The sequence below is a fragment of the Gorilla gorilla genome, chromosome 4 (genome assembly GCF_029281585.2).
Source record: "Gorilla gorilla gorilla isolate KB3781 chromosome 4, NHGRI_mGorGor1-v2.1_pri, whole genome shotgun sequence".
NCBI lineage: Eukaryota > Metazoa > Chordata > Mammalia > Primates > Hominidae > Gorilla > Gorilla gorilla.
This window is the reverse complement of record NC_073228.2, coordinates 87,473,857-87,482,732: the sequence shown is the minus strand read 5'-3', so window position 1 is coordinate 87,482,732 and position 8,876 is coordinate 87,473,857.

The following is an 8,876-nucleotide window of genomic DNA, read 5'->3' as shown; positions in this document are numbered from 1 at the left end:
TGCGGTGTTTGGTTTTTTGTCTTTGCGATAGTTTACTGAGAATGATGGTTTCCAGCTCATCCATGTCCCTACAAAGGACATGAACTCACCATTTTTTATGGCTGCATAGTATTCCATGGTGTATATGTGCCACATTTTCTTAATCCAGTCTATCATCGTTGGACATTTGGGTTGGTTCCAATTCTTTGCTATTGTGAATAGTGCCGCAATAAACATACTTGTGCATGTGTCTTTACAGCAGCATGATTTATAATCCTTTGGGTATATACCCAGTAATGGAATGGCTGGGTCAAATGGTATTTCTAGTTCTAGATCCCTGAGGAATCACCACACTGACTTCCACAATGGTTGAACTAGTTTACAGTCCCACCAATGGTGTAAAAGTGTTCCTCTGTCTCCACATCCTCTCCAGCACCTGTTGTTCCCTGACTTTTTAACGATTGCCATTCTAACTGGTGTGAGATGGTATCTCATTGCAGTTTTGATTTGCATTTCTCTGATGGCCAGTGTTGATGAGCATTTTTTCATGTGTCTTTTGGCTGCATAAATGTCTTCTTTTGAGAAGTGTCTGTTCATATCCTTTGCCCACTTTTTGATGGGGTTGTTTGTTTTTTTCTTGTAAATTTGTTGGAGTTCATTGTAGATTCTGGATATTAGCCCTTTGTCCAATGAGTAGACTGCAAAAATTTTCTCCCATTCTATAGGTTGCCTGTTCACTCTGATGGTAGTTTCTTTTGCTGTGCAGAAGCTCTTTAGTTTAATTAGATCCCATTTGTCAATTTTGGCTTTTGTTGCCATTGCTTTTGGTGTTTTAGACATGAAGTCCTTGCCCATGCCTATGTCCTGAACGGTATTGCCTAGGTTTTCTTCTAGGGTTTTTATGGTTTTAGGTCTAACATTTAAGTCTTTAATCCATCTTGAGTTAATTTTTATATAAGGTGTAAGGAAGGGATCCAGTTTCAGCTTTCTACATATGGCTAGCCCGTATTCCCAGCACCATTAATTAAATAGGGAATCCTTTCCCCATTTCTTGTTTTTGTCAGGTTTGTCAAAGATCAGATGGTTGTAGATATGCGGCATTATTTCTGAGGGCTCTGTTCTGTTCCATTGATCTATATCTCTGTTTTGGTACCAGTACCATGCTGTTTTGGTTACTGTAGCCTTGTAGTATAGTTTGAAGTCAGGTAGCGTGATGCCTCCAGCTTTGTTCTTTTGGCTTAGGATTGACTTGGCAATCCGGGCTCTTTTTTGGTTCCATACGAACTTTAAAGTAGTTTTTTCCAGTTCTGTGAAGAAAGTCATTGGTAGCTTGACGGGGATGGCATTGTTGATACATTTTATTAGCAAATAATAAACAATGTGTATGTAAACATTAAAAAGAAATTTTGTGACCAGAAAAATTATCTTTAATGAGAGGGGAAGAAATATTTTTACCTGTGAACAAACAGCTCAGTGTTTCTCTCTTTTTTCTTTTTCTTTCTTTTTTTTTTTCAGTGAAGAGCCTGGACAGATGATACAGAAAAATGAGCAATTGTAAGAGAGTGAATACTAGAATGTAAAGTCAAATCAAAACATATACCTTACAAAGCTTAAAAAAAGCAGTCTTCTCTCTACTTAATTTTTCTATCTACTTTTCTGTTGACACAATTAGATATACTGAATCAAATTATTCAAAGATTTCTTTTACATGGCTTGAAAGTTCTAATTGTACCAACATTAGATTCACAAAATACATTAGATTTTTTTTCATTCTTCTTGGCTGCCAAGTATCTGAACTCCCGTCATATATTTGGGGACCTTCTCCCATTAGAGAAACTGGAAAAATGCCTGACGCTTCTCTTCCCAGCTTCTCTTAAAACTAAGCATAGGCACATTACCTGGCCTCTACTAATCATAGGACACACCCCCTATTTTCAATAGAGGGCCATTGACACAAGGAAGTAAAGTCTCAGATAAATATTTCTAGAGTCAGTGACAATTGCAATAAGATCCCATTTCCAAGGCAGTGGTGGCCACAATCCCTGTAATAGAATCTCATGTCCTGTGCCAGTCATGTTGACAGTTCAAGCAGCAGTAGTAGTGACATACGGTAGGTAGGCCCTCTGTGTCTGTGAGTTCCACATTCATGATTTAACTACTCTCAGAAAATATTTGGGGGGAAAAGTTGCATCTGTATTGAACATGTACAGACTTTTTTTTCTTGTTAACATTCTCTAAACAATATAGTACAACTATTTCCATAGCATTTACATTGAATTAGATATCATAAGTAATCTAGAGATAATTTAAAGTATATGGAAGGATGTGCATAGCTTAAATGTAAATATTATGCCATTTTATATCAGGGTCTGAAGCATCTGTGGATTTTAAAGAGGGAGGTCTTGGAACCAATCTCCCAAACCCCCACAGATACTGAGGGAGGACTGTACCAGGCAGGTCAGTTTCACTGTATCATTTGGGACATTACTTATGGCTGTGTGGCCCTTGAGTCTGATACTCCCGTGAACTCAAGAATTCAATTAACTTCTCAATATCCTTCCTTTTTTCTTTTTTACTTTTTCCCTTAAATAATTTTAGATTTATAGAACAGTTGCAAAAATTGTACAGAGAAGGGTACAATATACCCTTCACCCAGCTCCCTTTATCCTTAACATCTTGCATAACTATGGTAAATTTATCAAAACTAAGAAATTAACATTGGTACTAAACTCTCTTCAAGTTTCCCCAGTTTTCCCACTAACGTCTTTTTCTGTTCTGGTATCCATTTCATGATAACACATGAGGTTTACTTGTTATGTCTCTTCAGTGTATTCCAGTCTGTGACAATTTCTTGGTCTTTCCTTATCTTTCATCACAGTAACACTATGTGGTCAAGTATTTTGCAAAATGTCCCTCTATTTGGGTTTGTCTGGTATTTTCATGATTAGACTGAGGTTATGGGTTTGGGGGAAGAAACTTCTACGGAGAAGTGATGTGCCCTTCTCAGTACATCATATCAAAAAGCACATGGTTTTGATATGTTTCATTACTGGTGGTGTTAACCAAGATCTGTTGGTTAACCTGGTGTCTGACAAGTTTCTTGAATGTAAAATTACTTTTTTTCCTTTTCCCTATTCTATTCATTAGAAGCAAGTCACTAAGTTCAGCTCACATATAAAAGGAGAGAAATTAAACTCCACATCCTTGATTTGTGGACATATTTTTAAACTACCACAATAATTAATACATATTTTGAGGGAAATACTTTAAGGCCAAACATCCTGTTTTACCTTAACATTTCACTCACGAATTTTTACATTTGTCCCTAGATCTTGCCTGCAGCAAATATTACTGTGGGTTCTAATTATGATTTTCTATTTCCTTAATGCCTTCTATATTTATTAACTGGAATTATTCCAAAATGAATATTTGTCTAATCTCACTCGTCTGTTTGTTTATTTAATCATTTATTTCTATGTGTCTGGACTCATGGATATTATCTATTCTGTGGTTTATAATCCAATAAAGTTATTTATTTAGTTGCTCAAATTCCTTTTTTTTTTTTTTTTTTTTTGAGATGCAGTTTTGCTCTTGTTGCCCAGGCTGGAGTGCAATGGCGTGATCTTGGCTCACTGCAACCTCCGCCTCCCGGGTTCAAGCAATTCTCCCTCCTCAACCTCCCGAGTAGCTGGGATTATAGGCATGTGCCATGACCCTTGGCTAATTTTGTATTTTTAGTAGAGACAGGGTTTCTCCATGCTGGTCAGGCTGGTCCCAAACTCCCGACCTCAGGTGCTCCACCTGCCTCGGCCTCCCAAAGTGCTGGGATTACAGGTGTGAACCACCATACCCAGCCTCAAATTTCTTATAGCTTAGCTATTGGTAGCTCTTTCAGGTTGTCTCTTATATACTTTTGACATGCCAGCATACTGGTATAAAACACTTATTATTACAATAATGTGCTGCATAATGATGTTTCAGTCAGCAATAGACCACATATGCAACAGTGACCCCATAAGATTATAATGGAGCTGAAAATTCCTATCACCTGGTGATGTTGTAGCCATCATGACGTTGTAGGGCAATGCATTACTCACATGTTTGCAGTGATACTGGTGTAAACAAACCAACATATACTATAGAACATACAATTATATAAGGTATATAATAACAAACAACTATCTTAGTGGTTTATGTATTTACTATTTATACTGTACTTTTAATCTTATTTTAGAATTTATTCCTTCAACTCACACACAAAAAAGTTAACTGTAAAAGAGCCTCAGATGGGTCCTTCAGGAGGTATTCCAGAAGGCATGGTTATCATGGAAGATGACAGCTCCATGTATGTTATTGCCCCTGAAGACCTTCCAGTGGGCAAAGATGTGGAGGTAGAAGATGATCTTGACCCTGTGTAGGCTTAGGCTATTGTCTGTGTCTTAGTTTATGTCAAAAATGTTAAAAAAGGTTAAAAAAAAAACAATAAAAACCTAAGTAGAAAAAAGCTTATCGAATAAGGACATACATAAAGAAAATATTTTTGTACAGATATACAACATGTTTGTTTTTTAAGCTGTGTTATTACAAAAGAGTCAGAGAGTTAAAAAAAAAAAGAAAATTTTATAGTTTATAAAGTTTCAGTAAGCTAAGGTGAATTTATTATTAAAGAAAAAAATACATTGACTAAATTAAAGGTAGCCTAAGTATACAGTGTTTATAAAGTAATTCTACAGTTGCACAGAGTAATGTCTTAGGCCTTCATATTCATTCATTGACTCACTCACAGCAACTCTCGGTCCTGCAAGTTCCTAGGTAAATGCCCTATATAGGTATACCATTAAAAAAAAATTATTTATGCCGGGTGCAGTGGCTCACGCTTGTAATCCCAGCACTTTGGGAGGCCGAGGTGGGCAGATCACTTGAGGCCAGGAGTTTGAGACCAGACTGGCCAACATGATGAAACCCCGTCTTTACTAAAAATACAAAAATTAGCCTGGCTTGTTGGGCTCACGCCTGTAGTCCCAGCTACTTGGGAGGCTGAGGCAGGAGAATCGCTAGAACCTGGGAGGTGGAGGTTGCTGTGAGCCGAGATTGCGTCACTGCACTCCAGCCTGGGTGACAGAGTGAGACTCCATCTCAAAAAAATAAATAAATACATAAAATCATCATTTATACTGTATTACTACTGTATCTTTTCTATGTTTAGATATGTTTAGATGCACAAATACTTAATACTCTATTACAATTGCCTACAGTATTTAGTATGGCCACTTGCTGTACTGGTATATAGCCTAGCAGCAATAGGCCATACCACATAGCTTAGGTATGTGGTAGGCTATACCATCTAGGTTTATATAGGTACATCCTACGATGTTTACACAATGACAACATTGCCTGATGGTGCATTTCTCAGAGCATATCCTTGTTGTTAAGCGTGACTATTTCCTTATGTTCTGATGCTACAAGATGCTCCAGGCTCATCATGTATCTTTCCTCCCACAGTCCTAGAATCAGCAATTTCTTCAAGGAATCCTAATTGATTTTACTAGAGAATGGTATTTAGAAATCAATGAGCTTGAAGTGCTTGTTTCTATTTATGTTTCACTATTTCTAGGCCCTCTCAGAAAAAATATCTAGGAAATACATTTATTTCTGTATATATATATACATATATACACACACACACAGAAAATGTATATATTTATATGCATATCTGTGTGTATATAAACACCTGTATAAATGTATATATTTCTGTATCTCTTTGCCTATATGGATGCAAACATATATTTTAATTTATATGCTTTATATCTATATAGCTCTATTTAAATAAACAAGAGTTTATTCTGATGTCTCTGACTCTAATCAGTATAACAGATTTCATTCTAGCCTTTGCTCTTTTATTTGTAGATTCCTTCTCTAACAGTGAGAAAAGTGGCTCTCGGCATCACAATGTATTTATATACACTAAGGACTGCTAAACTGTACCCCATGAGAAATAAATTTACCAACTAACACCAAGTTTTGACACAGAGTTTCCTTTATATTTAACCTTACAGTATCAGTCAAAACATTTTGTTAAAATTACTTAATTTTAACAAATTACAGCTCTTTCTTAATTACAGCTCTTTCTTCCCTATACCCTTCAATGAAGTTATCTGATACAATTCATTTGTAGTATAGTTAATGTCAGATTTCCACATCCTAGTTAATATGTTTTGCATTTGCATACAGGTTGACACTGTACAGCTCTGAGTTTTGATGAATACATTGAGTCACGGAGCCAACACCACAGGTACCATACAGAACAACTCCATCCTAAGATGCCCCTGTGCTGCCACTTTGCAGTGAATTTCCCCATCCCTCCGTTCAGAACCCCTGGAGACCATTGACCTATTTTCTGTTCCTTTAGTTTTACATTTTCCACAATGACATATGAATGGAATCATTATCTGTGCAGTCTTTTGTGTCTGGCTCTTTCATTTAACAAAATGCAATTAAGATTCATACATGCCATTGTGTGAATCATTAGTGAATCAATAGGTTACACAAAAATCCTACTTTTCAATGTCAACTTATCTCATGTTTTCTTCTGAAGCTCTGGAGTAAAGAAGCTTTTTAGATGCTCAGTATTAAAAAATACAGTATTCATTCACTTATGTATTAAACTCCTCCTTTATGCCAGGCACACTGTGATAAGCACTGGGAATTCATCAGTAAACAAGAAGGACGAGGTCTCCTCCCTCACAGACCTTCTAATATATTGTGATAACTGCATTGGGAGAGCAAAAATATGCGTAAACATGTAAGTGTGATGATTAATTCTATGTGTCAACCTGATTGGCCAGAAGGTGCCTAGATTAAACAGCATTTTAATTATGTTAAAGACAAAATGAGCCTCTGAACCACTGGGCTCCGTAAAGTAGGTTGCCCTCCCTAGTGTGCATGGGGATCATCAAATCTGTTAAGGTCCTGAATAGAACAAAAGGCGAGGGAAGGAGAAATCCATTCCCTTTTTCCCGCCTCATTGCATGAGCTGGGACATCTGAACTTATCCTTCCCTGCCCTCATCCTGGGTTTTACATCATGGGCTCCCATGGGCTCAGGCCTTCGGACCCTGAATGATTACACCGCTGGCTTTCCTGGGTCTTCAGCTTGTAGGCAGCAGATTGTGGGACTTCTCCGCCCTCCTAATCTCATGAAATTTCTCAATTCATTTCTCATGAATTTTCTCAAGAAATTTTCTTTTGGTTCTGTTTCTTTGGAGAACTCTAATACAAGAAGCATATTGAAGAGCTACCTCACCCAGTCAGGGCCCATGCAGTCTTCCCAAAGAAAGTGACAACTTGGCTGAAAGATGAAGAAAGAGTAAAAAGTAGGAGTGAGAGAGAAGTCACGTAGAATAGTTAAAGTGGAAATGGTTCCAGGCCATAGAAATTGTACTTTCAAAGGCCTCCTAGCACATGAGGAAATGAGTCCATGTAGAGAAACTGAGAAATGAAATGAGAAGAAGGAGTGAAGTGGAAAACAGCAGGGGCCACTCACGAATAATTACACAAGTCATGGGAAAGTATTTGGACTTTATCCTAAGAGGAAACTGCCCATCAAGGCGTGAGTGTCTCAGCACCCTTTGCCTCACACACTGAGACCATATCACTTCTCATGTATCTCCCAATATTTTAGGATGAACTCCATGTAAGTGAAATGGTACATTTTGGAGAACATGGTAACTTTCTATTTTGGGGTTGGAGTGAATATAGGAAGTCACTTCAAAACTTGGCTTTACTTATGTAGACTCAATACTAGCTTATCCCAAGTAAAGAGATGATCATGTGTTTGGGTCCAGATTGGAAACATGTTTTTCCTTGTGAAGGAAATAAATAAATAAATAAATAAATAAATAACATGATGACAAACGGTAAAATTCTGAATAGGATTAGTGAATTAATTGTGCTTCTAATAACAAAGAGTGGCTCAGAGAGCTGGCCTATTTAGTAGACTTTCCTCCGAAGTCAGTTGACAACTCCATGGCTGAACTACGAATGTTTCGCTATGCGACGGGAACGCTGCAACTGTGAATGAAGTTTGAGGATTGGATGCAGAGAGTTGATCTCATTGCTTCCTGTGAAATGTTTGCCTCTCTTCTTTTACTGGACAGTAATTAACAGTATTAATGATTTAAAAGGAAAAAAAAAGCATCAGCCATGTCTTTCTTCCCTGAAAATGTTTTTGATGAATATTTCCCTCCTTCAATAACACAACCTGATTGGAGGTACATTGAGTATGTTAAATAAAGAAGCAATTGGGCTGGTAAATAAAAAGATATAGTTAGTAAAATATAAAATTTATATTAGAAATAGTATTTAAAAAATGTTAAAAATGTGAAAACGTTGTACCTGTTGGCAGTAATCTAGCCAGCCATCTTTCCTTAGCATTGCCATTGGTAATTCCTTATTGCTGTGAATCCAGATGCTTAAAATATTGTGACACCAAGATAGGAAAAAAAAAAAAAACAAATGCTGAACCTAGCATGTAAACCTCTCCCTTCCTACCCCACCTTTCCTGCTGACCTACAACATCATGTATACCAACATCATTTAAAGCTCCACACAGGGTATGATTCATACCCACATTTTACAAATGAGGAAAATAAGGCCTACAAATGTTAAATACTCAACTAAAGTTACATCTGAGAAGTGGTCAAGCACTTGGATGAACTGGATCTACTTGATTCCAATGTCTGTAGTCTCATCCATTTTACATTACTTCCTCATCACCCCTAGTATCAGCAAAATTTTCTGAATTTTATTGCTTCAAAATCCAAGCACCTTATCCAAAAACAAATTGATTAGTTAGTATTTTTTTTGTAATGGTAATTTAAAATATTATCTTTATTTTCT